The sequence below is a fragment of the Leguminivora glycinivorella genome, chromosome 13 (assembly GCF_023078275.1).
Source record: "Leguminivora glycinivorella isolate SPB_JAAS2020 chromosome 13, LegGlyc_1.1, whole genome shotgun sequence".
Classification (NCBI taxonomy): Eukaryota; Metazoa; Arthropoda; class Insecta; order Lepidoptera; family Tortricidae; genus Leguminivora; species Leguminivora glycinivorella.
The window spans coordinates 21,771,647-21,793,308 of NC_062983.1; positions in this window are offsets into that span (position 1 = coordinate 21,771,647).

Consider the following 21,662-nt stretch of genomic DNA (forward strand, 5'->3'; position numbering starts at 1 on the left):
TTAAATCAATAAACATGAAATGATGTTATGTGAACTCTATGTCACATAACAAAGTTTCCATTATTTCAACCTTTTTTCACCTTTTTGCCGTTAATTTTGTGCCCTATACGCGACGGCTTGTTAAGTTATACAGGTTGTTTAAGTCCCATTTTTTTGACTTGTTAGTGACATTTTTTAAATCCAATATTGCCGTGACGTGCTGTTATTAAATATGTGTTAGATATAGATAAGCAGGATGTTTAGAAAACTAAAAACGCATTTGCACAGAAAAATGAAAAATTGAAGCGAGCAGAAATATGAAGAATTTCACATGTTTTAATTTTATTTTATAGTTACTTTCTCACACTCTGTCGCTTGCAAAGTCAGTTGCAGATGAAACCAAATGTAACACAAACATGCACTCACATTTATTACATCAGCAAGGCTGCGTGGCAACCCTGCGGCACGCGTCACCGGACTCGTCCCAGCGTGCCATTACTCACTGTCGGCCGCCATTTTCGAGCCCCGCCCGCTACGCCGCTACGACGCTACGCCGCTACGCCGTCGCGTACTCCTTGCGATTCTTGTGGCCCTGGTATTTTGGAGATTGGGATACGTTTTAGTTAGATGAGTTTTTAAAAGATAATTAAAGTTTACATAAACAAAGGCTTGAAAAACATATATGTAACCTAGAATGAGACAAGTTCCTAAATGCAAATCTAACTACTACTGTGTAAATAAATAAAATACGTATACAAAAATAAAGAAACAGTATGTATATTTTTAACCGACTTCCAAATCTCAAAAGGATGGGGTTATTAATTCGACTATGTTTTTTTTTAAGTTAATATCATTACTATTTTCGGTCCTCATACGATATAAAATCAAACCTTTACCCTGAATGTTCAATGTGAAGTTATAAAAACGGAGTCGCAGGCAGCAACTAGTTTAGCATAATACTAGGCGCTCAGTGGCGTTGCATCGACAGTAACAGTACCAGGCGCTCATACTTGTAGCGAGGCATAGAAAGCTACGGGTGCATAATTCCTCACCAGTCAGTACTAGGAGCACATTCATTTATATGTATGCACCAGGCGCACAGGGAAACAAGTTGGTAGCATAATATGGTCAAAAGTCATAGTACTAGCAATACGGGAATAATCGCAACTGTGATGCCTTCGACAGTGGACAGATGAATTTAATTGACAACGTATAATACAACCATAATAAGAAACTAGAAGCAGGTTTACTAGCTAACACATGGAAAAGAAAATACTAATTGTAACATCAAACTAAATCAAATTCAGCAATATTTGATTCAAAAAGGTAAATCCTACGAGCAGATAACACTAAATTAAAATTTGTATGAAATTACTTTGCTCTCTTGTGGGTGCTGCATATATCAAACTGCATCTATGTTTCTCATCCGTTTTTGATTTTTTACTTGCTTGCTTTTACATGATTCTAAAATAGTAAAGGTCAGAGAGCCACAAGCCCCTGTATAGTAGATTACTCATTATGAGAGATAATTTCGACCTAAGACTGTGACCGGGGTGGCCGATAGGATACAAGCATCTGCCGCGATTGCAAGTGTACTACTGTACACTTGTAAAGTCAGTTGCCGAGCTATAAAATAGTAAGGTACAGCGGGGCAAATCTCGACTGAGGGGCAAATGTAACTGGTCTATGTTTTACAATGTTTGCATTATTAAATAGAATGTCCACCGGTTATATAATTGGTAGGCGAGTTCAGTTCATCTGACATGTAGAATTCAACATCATAGTGTAATAATGGAAAAAATGGATCAGTTACAATTGCCTCCCAGTCGAGATTTGCCCCGCTGTAGCTTATTCTCAGTGCAGATAGTGCTTTTTGCCCGCACTAGTATGTAAAGTGATGATTGATTGATTGATTGATTGATTGATAAAGTGGTTCATTTCTTGACAGATCGAAACTTCAAAGCGCTTCTGTACTGAAAAATGTAGCACGATACCCACAAAACACTCCCTTCGGTCGCGTTTTAAATAATATATCGCCACTCGTTTCGAACTTCCTCCTATCCGCACATGTATCGTAATGTACTATTTCCACAGATATTACTTACGTTCATACATACATATAATCAGGCCTGTATCGCATAAAGGGGTAGGCAGAGCACATGAACTACTAAGTTTCAGTGCCACTCTTGGCAAAAAGGGGTTGAAAGAAATCCAAATTGTGACATTGCAATGACAGGTTGCCAGCCTCTCGCCTACGCCACAATTTAACCCATCCCACAGTCGACTTCTACGACACCCACGGGAAGAAAAGGGGAGGTGAAACTCTTAACCCGTCACCACACGGGGTAGATATTACTTCAACTGAAAATTCCTGATCTGCGGGCCGTACTCCGCTAATCTCGATCCCCCGATAACTCGCGGTGTATACGAACGGTACCTGCTCCGTAAAACTTTAATTAACCAATAAACATGTCGCCCGCGGCCCCCTTAAATTAGCCCCTGCCTGAAGCTCTGTCGCCAGTTTCGAATAGTTCACTTTAATTTAGGCTGTATCCAAAAATTTAAGATATCTTTGTGATACAATTATTTTTGAAAAGAGAACTAGTCGTGGTAGCGTTACCACAAGTTTGATACTGAAATGTGCGGTTAGGTTAGCATATTTGCGTGCTAACTTACTTTCTTTACAGATAGGTTTTTATACCATATACCCCGCCCACCAACTTATTAGATAGATTTAATAGGAATCAGAATCAGAATCTCTTTATTTCTGAAAACATAGGTATATTTTAGGTGGTAACTAACACTGGTAACAGTCGGTGACATTGGTTCTCATTCTGTGTACTGTGTCTCTTTCGTAGTTATCTAACTCTATCGCTTTTGCGTATTGGCGCGACAGAGCCAGACCGCATTTCTACGGCATTTGGCATCGCAGAAATGCCATTCGGCTACGGAGCCTGATATTTTGATTTCAGATTCTGTCAGTTGATTTCGGATTGTGCCTACGACACAATTGCTTTAACTAGCCTAGCTTCATAGCTAGCTGTTCCTATAGCTAGATCACCCTATCGCTCTTATGTAGTGGCGTGACAGAGCTAGACTGCGTTTCGGTCGCCACGTAACGTTAACGATTGTCACTTCGGCTAGGACGGCTGCAGAAAAACTCCGAACTTGATGAACTAATACTGATTTGAGTTCTAAATTCGTAACCGTGAATCGGTCAGTTTCATTAGACTTACATTGCCCGGGATATAGACCGTGATTACCTTCTTCATTTTTATTGAAGTCTCAATATTTCGATGCAGTTGCATCTTTGCCGTGATCACGATGCATGCAACTAAGTCGAAATATCGGGACCTCAATAAAAGTCAAAATGGTAATCACGGTCTATATTGCGGTCAATATAAGTCTAATACTGATGTGCCCACGGAAAGTTTCCAAAATTCTGAAATTTTCACATAGGAAAACTTCGGAAACTTTCCACACTTTGTATGGACAATTGTATGGATGGAAACTGCCAGAGCTCAACGAGGGTGCGGTATGCTGATGACGGGAGGACTTACGGAACTAACTTGTTCCGTCTATTGTCCTTTGAGTCGTCGGCAACCCGAACCCTCCTTAGAACTTGTACACTCCTTTTTGCTGTGTACTTAACACAGCAAAAAGGAGTATTATTTTTAAGGAGTATTTTGTATTATTTGACAAAGGTTTTTACTTTTAAATATTTTAATTTTATAAAATTTGACTCTTGGAGACGCTATACATCTCCGTGGATTATTTGATTAAGTATAATATTTTTACTTGTAATATTCAGTCTTTTACAACTATTGAAGTATTATAGATTTCTTTTATCTTTGTATCTGTTTGCACTTTCTTTATGTATTGATTATAGTTAGTAATAATATGACATTTAGAGACTTTATACATCTCTAATTCTATATCAGTGTATAGCTACTTTGCTTATGATTAATATTTTTAGTTAATATTTCTATTAATTTCATTTGTTTAACTTTAATGAATACTCTGTAATGTTGACATGTAAAAGTGCCCCCGTGGCCTATTTGCTGAATAAATGATTTTGTATTTTGTATTTTTGTACAGCAAAAGGGAATACATGTGTACAAGTTTCTAATGGGGTGGCAACGCGCATGTGACACTGTTTGAGTTGCAGGCGTCCATAGGTTACGGTGACCGCTTTACATCAGGCGGGCCGTATGCTTGTTTGTCACCGACGTAGTATTAAAAAAAAAACTTTCCATTTCATAAATTTAAATTCCCTTTATCTTTCGTGAAATTTTCGTGAATTTTTCAAGAAATTTAAGATTTTTTTGGAAAGTTTCCGCAACTTGCACATCATTACTAATAATACTGATTTGTATTATAAATAAACTAATGCTTAGTTCAAATTCGTGTGATAGAATTATGTACGGTTTCAATGATACGCCAGTCGGTAAGTTTATACCGCTAACGCGACATCAGCCATTTTTGTCCGTCCGGACGATCGTTAGCCGGACCGCCGGACGTTTTTCACCGCGACCACCATCCAGCCGTATTCATGTAGGTCCCAACAGAGTCCAATGTTCAGAAAAGTCTGGTCATTAGAAGCCCATGAAGTTCAGGATTTGTCTAGTATTTTCTTTGATATTGAAACAGGTTTGTACCTGGCAGCCACACTCATATTGCTTCGAATGAAGTCCAATGCTCGATGAGCATCGCTCATTGCTCAGAGTAGTCTGAACATTTAAAAGCCCATCTGAAATTCTGGGAGCTTAACCGAAATTAGTGAACGAAATGTGACAGTCACTTTCACAAGAATACCTCTAGTGAAGAGTTATCAAACACAAATCGTTTCGTTGTCGAAGCCCAAACATCAATATGTCCTGCTGGAGATGTGAATTTAGGCCTCCGTTGCCGTTTGTCCGTTTTTTTTATATATATTCAGCCGTATAAAGTGTTGTGTTGTGTACCACGTACATAATTACATCAGATGTCATATATGCCATAGATCAAGCAAACGTATCTACTTAGCGTGTCAAATGAACTTTGTAAAATCCACTGAGTTGTCCGTCTTTATTCGCAGCTTGCAGCTTTCGGGCGTCAATGTTTGTAAGTTGAAAACATAAAAAATGCCTCGTTACGAGATATTTAATTGCAACAACATAAAAATTATGAACACTCAAGGCCCTGAGACATATTTAAAATCACAGGCAAGTAACAACTTCACTACAAAATCTGACACGCTCGGCCCCTATACAAATAGATAAAAAGTGTACCACGCACTGTTGTAAAATTACTGAGCTTATAATACCTAAGTAGTTTTTTTGAAAACGGTTCTTCTTTACGTTCGACGCGCACAGAACTATGTAAACTATAGGAACACCGCGCTAGCTCGCGATTTAGAACGTTTGAAAACGCACCGGATGGATGTCACGGTGGCTGCTGGCGTTGTTTTGCTGTAATGGTCTGATTTGTTCACTGGACACTGCTTATATTTCACTTGAATTAGGAATACTTTAGGCAAGTGACGGGGCACTCAATATCAAAGCAAAAATGGCAGCAATTATCCAAGAAAATATTGAGTTCTTACACTTTTATAAATTTTGATATTGCACAATTCTCATTCTTGTTTTAGGGCGGGAAAAAGCACCTTTCCGTGCGTATGTTGAAAGACTTGAAAGTTAAAAGCCCATATCAGTGCCATTCCCGAAAAGTTTGTACATTGGGATCACGTCTCCGATTTTGATAAAAATTGGTAGGCTGATTGAGTCCGTGAAGCTGAGCAAGATCCACTAGGTTTCCCAAAATGTCCTATGAGCAATTACCGTTAAGTTTGTACATTTGGATCACGTCTCCGATTTGGATAAAAATTGGTAGGCTGATAATAGAGTCCTTGATGCTGAGCAAGATCCACTAGGCTTCCCAAAATGTCCTAGGTTGAATGTATGAAACTTTCCTTTTTTGTTACCGAAAATGTATAGAAATCTGGTAACAAAAAAGGAAGGTTTCATACAAACTACATGGGACATTTTGGGAAACCTAGTGGATCTTGCTCAGCATCATGGACTCTATCAGCCTACCAATTTTTATCAAAATCGGAGACGTGATCCAAATGTACAAACTTAAAGGGAATTGCTTCTATATAGTTTGTATAAACCCTTCCTTTTTTGTTCAGATTAGAAATCTGGTAACAAAAAAGGAAGGTTTGGAGTGTCCTAGTGGATCTTGCTCAGCTTCACGGACTCTATCAGCCTACCACTTTTTATCAAAATCGGAGACGTGATCTAAATGTACAAACTTATCGAGAATTGCTGATCATCGGTCAACTATGGGCTTTTAACTGCGACTGTCGCACCACTACAAAAGAGTAATAGAGAGAGCTAGCTACGAATCGTAAGCGATTATGACGTTGGCTAGGTACCAGCAGCGGCTGGTCCATACAAGCCGATTCCCACCGGCTTGCCTAAAATTGATTACTAGTAACTAATGTTATGGTAGGTTTCTTTTTGCTCAGTGTTGCCTCTTAGCAGAAATTTTCACCAGCCGCCACTGCTAGGTACTCTGGGGAAAGTTTTTATCTCCTGTCTCATTAACTACCGTCACGATTACTACCGATTTACGCAACAATCAAATCGCAAATGACAAAATCGTGACCAGAGGTTAACCAACAGTGACCAGGGGCCCAGAAGCCGACAGCGTTCGGGGCAGTTTGTCATCGCTCACTATAAGTGATCCAGATGGTATCGGAGTATAAACAGTGAGCGTTCTATTGCTTACTAATGAGCCGATTTTATCCAAATTTACACAGGATGAGCTTGTAGATGAAAATCTTGACAACATGCATTTTCCATGAAGTAAAAAATAATTTGGTACGGAAAATATTTACGCCTTTGCCATTCTGAAAATGATCGCGCTTTCAAAGCTACATTGCATATTTTGTACAGTCGAGTTCATAAATATGTGTACATTTTTTCACCTTATTGCTACGAGTTAAGGTGAAGAAATGTACAGATATTAATGAACTCGACTGTACATTTAAAAAAATACCTTCTATAATTTCTTCTTACATTTTCCAGACATTTCCGCGTAGGTACCTACTGTAACAGTAATTATTTATTAATGCCTTATATCTTGATTTATCTTACTGTTATTTATGATGAAAGTATTAAAAAGTATCAATTGACTCATACTAGTCACTGGTTCCCGCCATTTTGGATTGTTATAAAAACAGCGGTAATGCCGTGACGGTGGCCAGTTCGAGTACAGACGAGTTGTAGTGAAGAAGTCTTGAAATATTTATTGTAAATTGGTTGTTTTTATGTTTGTTATAAACGAATAAAGTAAAAGTGTTGGTACAAGTAATAGTTTTCATTATCAACCTAGTAATATCCCTAACACTAGTTTTTCTTAACATGCCATAACTTGTTCATCTTTATGCTAACTCACCGCGCGTTTCTGACAATTCTGACATAGGGAACATAAATCAGTAGCTCGTTCTCAAGCCGCACAGACCGCATAAAGAAGAAAAAGAGGATTCCTTTTCACACCAATGTGTTCCCGTTTTCCCCTGTGGACTGGAAATTAAATCCTTCTCACTGGAATTTGGAAATTAAATTAACTACAGGAATTCGATAGACTTGTTTGATGTTGTTGATAACATTGTTGATGACATTAACAAAGATGAATAGATGAAGATGTATAGTGTAATAGAAGTATCCCACCAAAAACATTCTGTAAAAAACTAGCGAAGTCTCGATGGAGCTGCTTGTTTATCTCTAAAAAGTAATGAAATCTAGACAAAATCGTGCCAAGTCTATGGTTCCTTACTGCGATTTCTTTATTATTATAGTTAATTTTGTGTGACTTGGCCATTAAAGCCGTAAGTGGTCGTAAAGGAGCTAAACGAAGGGGCACAGTATAGTAAAATGTTTTTCTGTAATGTCAGTATTCAAAAGGGAAAACGGGAACAATGTTTGTATAGAGAAGCGGTCGTGCACACTATGCTCTCAACAAAACTGAAGGTATGAAACATGCATCTTGTTTCTCGTTCCTGTTATTCCGACAATGTATACATGTGCATTGTTTTATTTTTCTATGAAAGGAAGCGTTCCGCTTCATGCTGTCATTTGTCCTGTAGTCCATCTGTCCCGGCTGGCCTGAGTAAAATAGGACCAACACGGGCATCCTAACCTAATCATCATACATTATTTGAGATAATAAACAAGCTACTGCAGCAAGGTGTACGCAACATAAGACCTAAGCTTTACGAGGACAAGAATATCCGTAGCACTCGTAAATTGAAATATCCTCGTGCGATACTTAAATCAGTAATTTGCAATAAACATAAAAGTTTTACGGAGCGTCGTAGATCAAAATAGATTGCACGTCTAATCTTACCTAGGATCAGTATGTTTTCTGCGTAAATCACTAAAAATAAATGCATCCTATATCACTATGAGTACCTAGTACCTTCGGATTCGGACGGTTCGGCCAGTATCAAAGTGCGCCCCTGCTGCGCGCGGGCGTTCGCGACATGCGCCTACCAGCGCGCAGCGTGAGCTAGCCTTTAAACCGCTGATGCCGTAATAAATCGTATTTTAAAACCTCCCCCCCCCGCCCCTGCCCGCCTGGTACACCGCTGCAACTATTTCAAGTTAAATGGACCAAATAACTGCTTTGATAGCCAAGCCGGACTGTCCGGCGGCGTTTTAACGATTTTTCTCCAAATCTCCGTTTTCGCTGAAATTATTTTTATTGTTTTCACTGCGGTCGCAATGCTTTATAACGGTTAGTCTCATTCGTTGTCTTCCGCGTCATTAAATTTCTCCCACGCAAGCTGTTCTAGCTATTTACTTAGTTTATTAGTAACCGCTGGGCAAGAATAAGCAGTGGCACGAAAACATATTTCGCGACCTAGATATTTGTCGTAAGTCCTACCGCAGTAGGTCATCTGTACCAAACACGCCAGCGGCCGGAAAATTTTGGCATCTTAACACTGTGATCTACATATCTATTCGTGAGCCAAATTTTCTGAAACTGAAGTTTAAGCGTGCATGTACAAGATATTGTAAGCGAGATATAGAGACAGATTTTTGACGTCAAATTTAAACGTATTGAAGTTCTACATGAAAATGTATTCGTACAGTACTTACAACTATTAATTATTGAAATTTCGATTCAAGCGTGCTTACAGCACTGTTTCTGCACTTACGCCGTTTCACTTCTCAGAAACATTGACGCATGTTCTCGTACTACAGTTTACACTTTTCGCTCACACATTTTGAACTATATTTCCAAAGCCAAAGAACTACCATTGGTCAGATGCTAGTACTGCGGCCAGACTGGTAGCACAGTTTTACGCGTTCGTTCCAAATGTCGCTGTTCGGCTTAGTATTTATTGTCTGTGCCTCCGTGTGGTGGACAGAGTGACAAGCTACGAGTACTACAGCCATTTATCTACAAAAACTACAGGTGAAAGTGAACTAGAAGTGTTTGCTTGTTAGGAACATTTCATAATGGTTACACAATATGCAAGATAGGTACTGACGACTCTAACGAGCAATCTGAGCAATTAAATCGGATCTCTTTTTATTTATGGAAACCCTTCATAAGAAATTTCATTTCATTTCATTTCATAAACTTGTTTACACCAAGGCGTTTCAAGAAACTAGTGTTTTACACGTAAATAATATGTTATCTTGCTACATAGCGTCCACATACGTCAAGGAAACGCACCGCAATCAATGTTTTAACATAAAACCAGTTTTGCAGATAAAAACATAAAAGGAACTGTATCTAAAATAATACAAAATCAGAAAGCCGCGTGTAGAAAATAAATTAAAACAACTACCACAACCGAGCGGCAGCTTAAAGAGATTATTCAATTAATCGAATACATTACTGCCCATCAGAAATGTAAAAAGATACATAAAAGGAATCGCAATTTCTTTATTACCTCATTTCAATTCCGACCGGCGACTCGATAAAAGAAACAAGATCGATGTCATCACATCACTACTCTACCACTAATGAAAAACCAGTAAAAACTAAACGCAACCTTGTTATCTCACAGCTAGAGTTGTAAATTGTAAGTTGAAGTGAAACACAATCAAAGATTTTTCCAAATTTGAAAAACGACGCATTATCCAATAGTAGCGGTTCAAACAAATGAATAACGAGTTTTCATAATTGAAGTGCACATTTTTGATTAGTTTTATCTCTTTTTATCGCATTAGGGTTAGATATTGGTGTCCTTGTCGTACGTACGTGACTGGACATTAAGTTGGCCGCTGGGTGTAATGGTGTTTGACAATAACATTAGTTCGGGACTCTGATTGGATTATTAGAAGATATCGACGTCCTGTGAGTTATGGCGTCTTGGTGTAGTTGTATTGAATTATGTGCGGATTAGTCTAAAATGCATTTAAGTATTAACTGATTAATGTTAAAAAGCACTACGCATCTATAGAAAAAGTTATAAATCACGAATTCGAACGTGCCCTGTCATTCAATATACCTACTGTTTAAATAAATTTAAGCCTCAACTTCAAAATGTTCTTTTTCCGATGTTCTATTTGCCTCATTTAAGCCGAGCGTCAAAATTGCGATTTTTCTGGAAACTGTTGTGTTCTATATTGGTAATTCATATAACACAATGGCTTCTGCAGGATGCATTTTCTAAAAGTTAATATAATTTAACATATTTTAAAAAACGTGTTCCGTGGTCTTCCATGACACCACACGAACCGACCATAATAAAGGTAAACATTTTTTTTAATTAGCCCGTTATAGTGTCCCAATGCTGCTGGGCAAAGGCCTCGCCCCTTGATTTACATAACTCCCTCTGGTGAGCTTGTCCATAAAGCATAAAGGTGTCTAAGTCGTCCCGCCATCTTCGCTTAGGCCTGCCACGTCCCCGCTTATTTGTCGGCATCAACTTGGTGGCTATATTAGTGCACTTAACCTGATGCATGCGGCAGACGTGGCCTGCCCAGTTCCACTCCAGCCTGGCGGTCTTTTCCCCTACGTCAGCTACGTGTTTCTGATGCGGTCCATCCTTGTGACACCTAAAGCTGGGTCCACACTTGTGACAATTTTCCGAACATTATCCCGTGACCGTATCACGAACACGTGTCAGTACCGTTAATGTGGACGTCTTTTGTTACGCGAACAATTTGTTACAACCTGCAGTACGGCACAATCCATTCCGAACACTGGAAGAAACTCCCGGTCACAGGATAACTGGCCGGACAATGTATGGAGTTACGATCTACAATCCAGGCCCAATGTGGACGCTGATCTGTGTACTGTCACGCATTAAAGTTACGTGTTTCGAGCCGATCCATCGAAAGTCGGTTCAAAGGATGTTCGCTATTGTCCGCGTGACCAGGACACGTCCACACTTGCATTTTTGACACGTGTCGAAGTACGCCAGATGACACAGATACAGACATGGGACAGACACGGGATAGAAGTGGATTACGTCAAGACGTGTCCTGGCGATACGTCCACTACGTCTCTCGCAGTAGGCTAGTTTCCTACTAGTCAAATCAGCTTCTTTTTAACAACTGTCAAAATGATTTGCTAATATGGAATTACTATGAAATACCAGGAGTGACGTCACAGTCAATTCATTTACTTTATATCTTTCTCTTTGAGTTATTAAATACAAAATAATGTTTAAACATACCTACTGTCCATATTTTTCTTCTGATTATGTGGTGCTTTATTTCGTGCATTGCATAAAATATTTTATTTTAAGTACTTATAGGAAACTAGCCTATTGTTGGAAGGAAGAATAATAACAATCGCGTGTGCCACGCCACGCAGCAGTCCAGTTCGCCACCATCCGTTTACACTTGTAACATTTCGTCGTACTCATGGACAGTGACCGTGTCAGCACAACCTTGATCGTACACATAACATGTCCTGTCCGATGCCACGTAGTCCGGTTCGTCGCCATGTCACAAGTGTGGACCCAGCTTAAGATGCTGCGCTCCATTTTTCGCTGGCAAAACTTCAATCGGGACTTCTGACTCTTGGTGAATGATCAGGTTTGGACACCATCATCATAAATTTAAGAACTGGGCTCTTCTCGGTGAAGCAATCTCCAGCTATGCTTTTCCTGGGCTTCTTCTTTGACAGCCTGATACGACACGACATTCACTTTTTCTTTCACTTGGTCCCTGTATGCATTCCTTGGCTTTCCCCTCCTTCGTCCACCTTCTACTTTCCCTTCTATGATGATCTTGATGAATTCGTCGTGTCGTAACAGATATCCCAGCATATTTCCTCTTCTGCACTCAATATTTCTTAAAATACACCTCTTTTCTTTAACTCTGTTTAAGACTTCCTTGTTTGTGACTTTCTCTGTCCAACTCATTTTTTATTTGGGCACCGTAGGGTTGTTATTTTTGCTACCCCATGTAAATGTAAGAAATTACCCGTCGTATACCTACATACTTCTACCTAATCAATACATCGGGGTTTTGGGAGCGGGAATGATTTACACTAGCCCAAAAAGGGTGAAAACGATGAACAACAGACATTTCTATAACATTTCTAGGTACATTTGGAGCCAGATACATAGTTTAATCTATATTTCAGTAATTCAAGTTACTATAAACAGAGTTATAAATACACAAATTCATTCCCGCTCCCAAAACCCCGATGTATGCTAACCAGGTAGCCTAAGTAGCCGAAGTCGCTCCTCAGTATTATTAAATACTGCAACACAGACAGTGGCTTATCAATCGCTTCCGTCGGTTAGCCAATTGGCCTCTTGTCTAAAGCCCCAGCTCCAACATATCCAAAAACCTTCGACAAACACCAGCAGGCATGTCTTAAACAACGCCCCTGCATTATTGAGGCGTCATCAAACATGCAGCCGGTGAAAATGTAGGCGCGTGTTCACACGGCGTCGATGGAAAGCCTACGAGTCTTTTATTCGGGGAAATTTGTGCACACACGGCTGGGAGGAGGCAGATTTAGAGACTTTGGATTTGGATAAATTATTTGTATATTTGCTTAAAATAGGGAAAATTTCCACTGTTCAAGTATAGCGCAGGATTTTTTAATAGTTTCCTGGACATTTTTAACGATATCTTATAGGTAGGAAGGTAAAGATTGACAAGATAGGTGCCAAAGTTTGTTGAGATTTACCAGCGCTCAAAGAGGGTTATGACTTATGAGTATTAGGGTCGGCAACGCGCATGTAACACCTCGGGAGTTGCAGGCGTCAATAGGCGACGGAGAGTACTCACCTGATGGTGTTTTTTTTCGTGAGAGGGTAATGTGAAAGGAATAAATTGAATATGTATAAATAAATATGCCTGTCGCATCAACGATGGCCCGAGAGGCGTCGTTGTGCGATTAGGTTAGCAAGGGTACGCCAGGATACAAGGCAGGCACGGAATCCTTGGCCGTCTGACCATGATTTGGTCGAGTATCAATCGTGGGGACACCTTGGACACGTGGAAGGTTTTGATGTAAGGATGTGTGTTAAAAGAACTGCCTGTATGTGTAAAAAAAGTATGTGTGCGCGCTTAAAATAAATATACTTGTATCCTGAGCTAATAAATAAATAAATAAAAGGTCGGCCGACCAAGTAAATGCGTTGTGTACCCTTGCCAAGTATTGCACGCTTAAGATGCACAATTAAAGAAAATATTGTGATGAGACGTCCATAAAGTAAATGACTTGCAAGTGATAATGATATGTGGTACCAAACAAAAAGAATCTATTGAAATACCTATAGACCTGAATTGACAAATACACGTGGTGTATTGACGAATACACCACGTACCTACTTTAAAATTAAGTTATACTTATTTTAATTTTACTTTTGGTTAGGACTTGAATTATTTTTTCACGTTGATTTCAACAATATAACTACCTATAAGTAATGTTTTAAAGTTTTAATATAATCTTAGTTTTTTTTTTTTTTTTCGAGTTCCATTTTGTCATAAAAGCGCTCATAAATTGGTTTCTACCTAAAATTTTCAAAAAAAAAACGTTTTTTTCTCATTATTGTTAACACTTTAGGAGTATACAATGTTTTCCCCTTAGATTTATATTGGAAATTACTTTGTAATTAATACTGTTTATAGTGTGTATTTGCTATCAAATTACATTTCTCCAAATTTTATAAGTACTTATCATTTGAATTAAGTACAAAAGTTTTTTAATCCATCATTAAAAATGAATTTTCTAGTTTACTTTAAAAATGTATTTAAGACAGTGCATATGTTACAAATAACATTTGCTAAGCATTTACTTTTTTCAAATTTAATATTTACAGTGTTTTTTTTTAGTTCATATTTGTCCTTTTCTTTTTCATGATTATATTTCTGTAAAGTTACCTATATGAAAAATGTACAGGAGAATTCTGATTTAATTTTCCAAAATTTTACAAGTGTTTTTTTCGAAAAAAAACGTAGGTTCAATTTTTTTATATAGGAATAAACAGTTAAGTATTTGATTTTATTTAATTTGAACTTTTATGCATTGTCTTTCTTTCTTTAATTTACTTTATGCTTGAAAAAAAAAAGATTAATTTCAATATTTAACAATAAAATTAATCTTTTTTTCATTAAGGAGGGAGATGTAGTGTGAGTGCAACACCTCACTCACACTGCTTCACCTTACCCTATATATAAGAAGCTACTCTGTAACATAAGACACAATAAACCTATATCTCATACAAGTGAGTTGTCCTTTAGTCCCCACATCACATGGCCTGATGGCGGGCTATGTGCTTGATTGTCTCAGACCTATAATATTAAAAACACATTAACTATGAGGTCTGAAATCATTTTTTTTTACTTCTATGCAGTCAAGCGAAGACACATGCAACTTGTATTTGTATCGATATCGATCTTTTCCATGTAAACAGTTTTCACCGATGTTTCCAAATTACCTCTATTTTTTCCAACATTACTTACTTAGACTAGACCGGATACAAACATTTTAAAAAGAAAGTGCTTCTCAAAAACATCCAAATGCCCTAAACGCATATGATGTTATAGGTATTTACTACATTTTACTAAACGAGTGAAACTAAAGGGGTGGTTTTTCACAAACGCTTTAAAGGTACATAAAAGTCAAGGGTTGTTAAAACCTTCTACCAGGGACACAGAATACAGGTGGTAGCAAAAAGGTAGTAAGTCTTAAATACCTTCTATGTTTTTACTACTTTTTAGTGAGTTTAGGGGGGGAGTTAGGGGGGCAGGCGGACGGCAAATGAGGTGCAGTAATGCGTTTCTGATTGCGATGCAGTTATTGCAGCGCAGCGGTTTAAATAGGTGATGAAACGAACGCTGATTAACTGAACGTATTTAATGGTTTCGGTGACTTCGGTGAGCAAAGTGCATGGAACTTGGTTTTGGACTGTTGGATAAGGCTTGTATCGATTAGTTATTTGAAACTTATGTCACACCTCGGACACTGGCGATCAAATATATGAAAGAGGCGCGTTCCTAGCACACAGTCTAAGCTCGTGTAGGTGAACGCGTACTATGCTTGTATGAGTGAGATATGACAGGTCGACTGGTCCCGTTTTTGACATGCGGTAACTGTAGTAACCGAAAGCGGGCGGGCGGCACTTTCAGCGGGGAGCGGGATTGGCCATTCTGTACGATAGTACTCTTTATTATACTGTACTTATATATTTCTAGTTTTTTGTTCTAGTTGAGATGACGTTTCAGACGACATCGACAGTGGTATAACTTCCTGACAACTTATTTTTTATTTAGTACTTAAGCCCAAGCAGTGCTTGAGCTGTGTTAGAACTTAGTAGCCAACAGTCGACAGCAGATTTCCATTGTGACTGCAGCAGGGTTAGCATAGGTATGATTGTCGCGAGATGGATCACACGTCTTCTTCAAATAGTATTAAGAGGGCTTTCATGTGAAAAATAGTGAAATCGCAACCGAGCTCTTAATCATACCGTGTGTAGTATCAAATTAAAGAGCTTTCCGAGTAGTTTACAAATATATAACATATTATAGGACTTTTTCTACTTGAATTAAATATATCTATTAGATAACGGAAAGTGTCGTGTTTCACCGACTAAAACTATCAATTTTACATTCTTTTGACGTTTTTCTCGAACGCAGCCTTAATGACATAAGGATTTTAAGTATTTTGACCATTGCCCTAGGACTCTTGAGTCTATGACCATTATGAATTTATGACTAATGAACTACAAAGTCAAGGAGTCAGATCCGGCCCAATGTGTCCAACGAGGCACTCTCTTAATGTCATTTTCATACTCTCCATCATTTATTATCATTGCCCAATGACCATATACATAGTCAGGGAGCTAGCTCAGGCATTTCCGTCATGATCATTGCCGAATGTCCATATAAATATAGTCAGAAAGTCAACTCGTGCCCAAACACAGAGAACCTCCTATAGAGTAGCAATCTTGTATATTTTGTTCGCGATACGAGTCACCAGTGTTTGGGGTGCGAGGAGCGGGCGGGGAATGTGTTAAGCGCGCTGTGATTGGCCGTTTCAAGGACGGCGGGCAGTCGCGCCAGATGAAAAGGGACAGAAGTATGACTGTCTGTAACAGAACAAGCGTCTAAGACGAGGAAAATGACTCGTTATTACATATAAAACTTACGGCGAATCAACTTTTCCTTGACCAACTTTTTGGTGCATATTTCCTTCGGGATTTCATTGAATATTTTAACAAATAATATCTTTGATGGTTAATCACATGTTTAGTTACGTCATCACTGATAAAATTCACTATTGTTTAATGTAAAACAGGTTGGAAAAACGTATTTATCAACAAACTACGTTCACATGGACGGAATACTGACACTGACAGTTGTCAGCTGCGTAACGTTCCGATATTATGTCTTGGTTCCAATTACAAGTCAGAGAGGTAATAATCAGTGATATTGACTATTATACTTTCTGAATATATCATTCAATGTAACAATTAGGAACAAATGTGATCTTTCTTTACGAAGTCACTTACTAAATTGATTTAAACAATCTTTCACAAAATAATATTTACGTAAAAATATTTGCGAATCGCTCCACTATTGGACTGCATAGGTATCAATATCAATAGCACTGTCTCTCTCTAAAACACGTGCACTCGGCACGTGTTGATAAGCAAACATCCGTGTGTTAATCGTGAACTCTAATGCATAGGGCATAAGACTTAGTAAACAAAGCACACGATTGAGTAGCCATCTTGTCGGAAGTCGAATGTCAGAAGTCGGAAGTCGAATGTCAGAAGTCGGAAGTCGAATGTCAGAAGTCGGAAGTCGAATGTCAGAAGTCAGAAGTCAGAAGTCGGAAGTCGGAAGTCGGAGATAGAATCTATAAAAGGGTCGGAGCGAGCCGACGCGGGTCATTCTTAAAATATCCACAAGACTAACAGTGTCTCTGGCTTTCGTGTGTTATACTGGTGAGTGAAGTTGTTCTGCTATTATTTCTCTGTTTGTTTTCACTTGGAAATTATTCTAAGTGATTGTAAACTTTGAAATTGTGTCTTTGTTTGATTGTGCGGGGACAATATCGTCGTACAGTTGAACTTAGACCTGTGGTGGAATTGCCTTACTGTCAGTTGTGGGGTTATTTTAGTGTTCTATTTATAGTGTAGTGTTACATTTAAATTAATGTGTATAGTGAAGTTTTCTGTGTTTTGTTTCATGAGTGCCGTTAAGCAATACAAAGACTGGGTCGATGTATGGCTGGTGCTGGGAGATAAGTCTGTGTTTGGTTTTGTAGGGAGTAATTCTTGCAAAACTAAGCTTAGATTATAGCACGTAAAGGAAACTTCACTCGTTTGTTTAGTTGGTCAGTAAAATTGAATTTAGTCATTTTCTATGGGGTTATTTTGTGAAAATTATAAGCCAGATCATTGTTTGTGACAGACTGTTGTCCGGCTAAGCGCTTTATACCTTGCGGCTGTTAAACATAAGGCGTTTAGGAGTCTTTTTGTTCCAAGTGGAGGGCTTGGGCGTCTTTATTTACTTACAAAAGGCGTACTTTCTCACCGGTCTCAAAGAGTCCAACTGTTAGATGGAAGTGAGGACTTTCACGATTGACGAAAGACATTAGGAGTAATCCTTGCTCACTGAAGTCGGCAGTATTTGAGGCTGGGGTCCTATATTTATATATATTTATTTACTCGGTGCTCTAGTCCATGCTGGCGTTGGTCGCTGGGGATTTCGGTTGTGATCGAACCACATCTAAGTAAAGTTGATCGCAGCTGGGTCTCTCATGTGGCTGGTACTGGTGTGTCCTAGAATACTGGATATATACACGGATAGGGCGATCTACTCTCTGCTACCCTAGCCCGCGGGCAAGAGCAGAGGGGGGGATCTAACCGACACAAGCCTATAGGTTGCCTATCTCAGCTTCGCTGGCTGAACTGTACAGCTCTAGTAGGGATACACTTGTGCATATTCTGAACTCAAGATCTATGGTAAGTGAAGGTCTGTGTTTCAGATATGCTAGAGTAGGGAAAATAGATAGGAATAGGGTAGAGTCACACACTATTTCTATAAAAGTAGAGTTCTATTATGATTGGTCTTGGAATATAATTGGTCAACGTGTATTTGTGGAGAAATAATTTAACTATTACTATTTATATGGTTTAAATGGACTTTAAATGTGGTGTTTACTATTTTAAAATATGTGGTAAAACTGGTAATTTATAAAATCTCTTATTACTTAATTTATCTGAGTGAAATTAATAATTGTGGTAGCAATTTCTGATTCTTCATGTAGCATCGAGCCAGTGAGTGTTGCTAACTAGTTTTTCAATGTAAATTCTATCAAATTGGCTAGGGAAACAAACTGTCTTTGGAATAAAAAGCATAGGTTTGTTATAGGGCCCAGTGGCATGCGAGCGCCGTCCACTGATGACAAGTCAAAAGCTTCAAGGAGTTACTAGACTTACTTACTTCGTTCCCAGTGGTAGCAACTACTCGGAGCCTTGATGATACATTAGAAGGATCGAGAAGTTATGGTCTATTAGCAGTATTGGGGAAAAGGGGGGTTTAGCTAGGGAAAAAGAAACAAAACAAAAAGGGGGTTAGTTCGTAGATAGATAGCCCTTCAGGCTTACTTGCTTAGGATCCTGATAAAGTGGTTTGATCAGGTCAGGGGTCCTATTCCACATCGCAAGTTCGTACCCAAATCAGGACCACTAATAAGGCGTAGTGGATGATTAACAAAATATTTTTTAATATTTATTTCATGTATGTTTCACTCACTAACTTCTATTCTAAAAATTTTCTTCATTACGTCATTAATTTTCTCACATATAACTTTCTAGGCCTAAATCTGATAAAATACTCTTCTATAACACTATATTATTATGCTACAATAACCTTTATTCTTCTTTAAAATATAAATAAATAAAATTTTAAATATTAGTCAAAAATACAGCTGATACTCATTAAAGGATCTAGGTTATCGCGGTTCACATCGAAGGGTTCTATTTATTCACGCTAGACGATCACAAGGCCAAATTTAAGGGGTATATTTAAAGGGGGGTTAGCTATAATGTTGGTTAGTCAAGTAAGTAAGTAAATAAGTAAAGGTGAGCGGAGGTTTAGTTACATTTGGTGCCGTGACCAGGATCTAAGATGTGCTCTGTAGAACACATCTTGGATACCAAGGTTTACAAATAAATAATAGGAAGTAGCCGTTGCAAGGTTACTTTTGGTGCCAAGTAATCAGAATTTTAAGAACCTTATTTTATTAGCCTTACCAGGCTACATTTGTTGTTGTGAAAACGAGTGGGTGTGCTGTATTTCTGACTTATTTCATCTCTAAATAAAACTCATATACCTAATATTTTTATTCAATCGCTATTTCATAAAAACAAAAATAACTTTATTGTTAATAAACACGTCTGTAGTATTTTCGTCCATTGTTAATTCTTGCCGCGTTCCGAGCGAAGTCATGCATCAGTACAGAATCAATTATATTTTCGTCTTCCTCTGGTATCTGTAAAAATAAAATAATAAAAGTAAAGTAGCGTAGTAAACTAAGAAAAAAAAAATATTTCTAGGAAATTAGTTCATAGTCGTAGTGGTTAAACATCGTCCCCAATAGGCGATTCGGGTTGCATTGCTACGTAGCAATTGTTGGCATTGGCACATCTTGACGTTCTTTTGCGCCTGTGCGTAGTACTATTATTTATTCTGTGTCTTAATGTATGTTTTATGGCTGTTGTATAGGCAGGGCAAGTACTGGAAATACTAGGTACTTATATAGAAAATACCCATGTATCTAAAATAATAGGAAGCGCGGAGCTGTAGCACTTTAGAAGAGTTTGCCACCTCGTGACCGGAATTGGAAACATAAGTGTGTACACAATGTACAATAGTAATAGAATTTCATGTTAAAACAAATAGTTCTCTATATGCCCAGTACATTTTCTTAGCAGGTTCTGCCATCTTCAGGGCTATTTTGAAAGCTATACATCACGTTTGCGCTTTACATTGGAGATCGGATAGCTTCGATGCTGTCTTATATAGTCCATGAACACTCTCTGATGTTATGTATGTTCCTGGAAGGCGTCTGTTATACAGAATTTCATTTATAGGCAGGATAACTACTAGTTAGAACATTAAGTAGGTCGCTATCATAGTCTAGATGTAAGATGATTTTCCTAAAATAATCCTAGGATACTTAAACCCTAGATTTAAGACCTAGTAATACAAGAAGATAGGCTTTAGTCTAATGGTTATGGGGGCGCGATCATTTATTGTCGCGCTGAAGTACAATATTATATGGGGCGTCCCGCCATTTTTCTATGAATGCTAATAGCTACACGCATGTGGTATTATAACAAGTACATCCTTCGATGGATGGTTTGTTTGCATTTCAGTTGTAACTCTATAATCTAAAATTTGGCTGACAGGATTTCATACATCATACAATAATTTGGCAAATTGTTTGTACCAAATATTGTCACTGTAGTGCAGCCGTGAGAAGAACAGGTTTCTGTCTGTTAAGTTATACGTATTAATCATGTTAGGACTAATTTAGTTCATTAGCTTATAAGTCATCATATATTTTCATATTACATCCGTAGTAAACAAGCATATGTCCCGCTTGATGGTAAGCGGTCACTGTAGCCTATATCTGCCAATTATTTCAATAAATTAAATGCACTGTACGAATTTCAACTTTCTATAGGTATACATTTTTACTGTAGTAATACAAATAAGTATGTATGTATAAATAAGATTTTCAATAGCTCCATATGACATGAGTTCGATACCTCACATGATAAGCTGTAGGCTAGTCTAAAATAGTAAGTGTAAAACCATACAATCATTATGTTCGGTAGATTGTGTACACAGCTTTTATACAATATTTCACAAGTCAGGAGTATGCCAACATACTGTACTTCATTACAACCATGTCAAACATATCCTACGAAATATTAGCATTACCGGCATCTGGGAGGTCGTACCTCGCCATACCCTAACTCCACCACTGCTTGATCATTGGCACAATTGCTTAATGAATTTCAGGAAAATTGATTGAAATTTGTAATATTCCTGTTAAGTAGGCATAGATAATAAGCACTATTATCATTATAAAACCATATTTTACTGAGGTTCAGAAAAAGTATGTAGTATGTGGTACGCATTAAGTATGTAAACTTACCTAACATGACCGGGTCCAGTCTGATTGTCGGA